Source organism: Onychomys torridus, chromosome X (genome assembly GCF_903995425.1).
Source record: "Onychomys torridus chromosome X, mOncTor1.1, whole genome shotgun sequence".
NCBI lineage: Eukaryota > Metazoa > Chordata > Mammalia > Rodentia > Cricetidae > Onychomys > Onychomys torridus.
In genome coordinates, this window is record NC_050466.1 from 131246075 (window position 1) to 131248660 (window position 2586).

Below are 2586 nucleotides of genomic sequence, written 5' to 3' on the forward strand. Positions count from 1 at the left end.
AAAAACCCCACCCTGCCTGGGCTCTGAGCTCTCTGCTCTCACCACTGCTTTGGACAGAGACCAAGCTCGGAGCTTGAAGATAATAAAGGCGCTTTGCTTTTACATATGGGGTTTGGTCTCCATGGTGGTCTTTTGGGGGTCCCTGGATCTGGGCATAGCAAACTCGCCTGAGAACAAATGTCACAAGACAGATCAGATTCCTGAAATTTGGAGAGACTATGGGGACACACAGGACCAGGACATTTGCTTAAATGAGGCTAACCACACAGGAACAAGAATTTTTGATGAGTTTTTGGAGGCTGAGTACAGGCCAGGGAGGAAGTGGAGGGCTTGCAGAGGTGGATGTTAAGGGGAGTGTATGAGTTACTTTTCTGTTGAGATGCACCACCAGCCTCTGGCTAGTTTTCATTTGTTCTGTGGATAGCCTTTTCTTGGAACCCCAGACTCATTTCTAACATGTAAGGGTGTGACGACGTCTCATCTTTTTGCTTCTAATACCATTTATGGGATTTGATCACTGTTCTTTTAAATTAAACACACACCTTGAATCCCAGCATTCAGGAGGCAGACCCAGGTGGATCTCTGAGTTTGAGGCCAGCTTGGTCTACAGGGTGAGTTCCAGAACAGGCTCCAAAGCTACATAGAGAAACTCTGTCTCAAAAACAAAACAAAACAAAAGAAAGGAAGGAAGGAAAGGGATCACTGCTCATGATATATTTTTATACTCACTCTTCTATTTTATGAAGAGCTTAAAAGCATGGAAGCTAGCTTTTAGAGGTAGCTGGGCTCTGTTCATGCTCACTTTTACCTGGACCTTCTTTTTCCTTTATCTCTGCTTGTCTTACATTTAAATTTTTTCCTTTGGTGCTATAGATGGAACTCAGGGCCTTGAGAAAGCTAAGCATGTGATCTGCTACTGAACTACACCCACATTTGATTCTATTCCCGGTTTTTTTGGGAATGTCTGTTTGACAGCTCACAGGATCCAGACTGTACTAGACCATCAGGCTGTTCTGGAATTTTCAGTAGTCCTGATTCAGCAGCTTCCTGAGTTCTGGGATTATAAGTGTGTGTCACCATACCCAGCTTTCAATGTATTCTTTACATTTTTTGTCTATTTGCTTTGAGACAGAGTCTGTCTATGTAGCTAAGGCTGACCTCGAATTTGTGATCTTGTCTAAGCCTCCCAAGTGTGGTAAGAAATGCCTATACCCACACTTGGCTACTGAAACAGATTTTTTTTCTAATAACAATTATATTTTAAACACTGGGTCAAGGCTTTACATAAAAATACCATCCATCCATCCTCCTTTCCCCGTAAGTTTCTAAAATATCACACACTTTCCTCAACATCTGCAGCCATCCAGGAATTTTAAGGAAACTTTTGTGTATGATCTTAATTCCTAATCCCTGGCTCTTTGGGCTCAGTGACAAAAGATCAAAACCACCAAAAATGATGGTTCACCTGCAGTCAGACACGAGAGACCCTGGCTCAATTAGTCTCATAGGAAGAAAGCAGTGCTGCATCAACTGGCTCCATGCAGGAGGGGCACATGAAGGATCTCATCAACCAGTCATCTATACAGGCCAGGTGACAGATATGCATGCACGGCAGAAATCGAATTGGGTCCCCATAAACAAAGTCCATCATAGAGATCACACACTCCCGGTTCTTTTTTTCTGATCCATCTCTTCCAGGGTCGTAAACTCCTTTAGGCAGATGCTGTGGAAGGCCTATTCTTTGAGCTATTCTAATTTGTTCCTCTTCAGTCAGCTGAGTTGCTAGCCGAGAGTCTGGCTAGGTGTTGGATGATAGACGAGAACGGGAACCTGTTCCTGATATGGCTCCATCCCCTCAGCAAAGCTAGCCAGGTCGGACTGAGACTCGTGAAGCAGGGAGATGTCATCCGAGGTCGGGGATTTGAGGCAGTTCCCCATCTTCCCGGGCTGGGGTGTGTGCATGAGATCTTGCCAGCGTCCTCAGAGACTGATCACCCTGTCAGCCAGGTGATGTTTATATGTCCGCATTCCTAAAACAGATTTTTTTTTCCCTAGACAGGGTTTCTCTGTGTAGCTTTGCGCCTTTCCTGGAACTCACTCGGTAGCCCAGGCTGGCCTCGAACTCACAGAGATCCTCCTGGCTCTGCCTTCCGAGTGCTTTTTTTTTTTTAACGGATTTTTAAAGATAGTAATTTTGTTATAATTAATAAATTAATTGTAAAAATTCTCTTCACAGTGACATTTGCACATATGAATGTATCATGTTTTGATCATATTTGTCTTTCTTCTACCCCTCTTGCCCTATTATCCTAAGTCCCTTCTATTTACGACATAAATTAGTAACTAATTAGTAATTACACTCCTGGGAATGTGCAAAATGTTACACATGCAAAATTATTCATCTTGATAACCAGAAGTTGGAAATAACCCAACATTAAAAAATTAGTGTACATGCACATAAAGGAATACTAAAGAGCTGGGGAAAAGAAAAAGGGCCCGAGAACTGGCTCAGCAGTTAAGAACACTTGCTGCTCTTGCATAGGACCTGGGTTTAGTTCCTAGCATCCACAAGTTGTCTCTCAACCA

General features: G+C 43.2%; 1 pseudogene; it reads right to left on the reverse strand.

The window, feature by feature from the left end:
* Window positions 1-1360: 1360 nt before the first annotated feature.
* LOC118574392 lies at window positions 1361-1959 on the reverse strand (annotated as a pseudogene).
* Window positions 1960-2586: the final 627 nt, after the last annotated feature.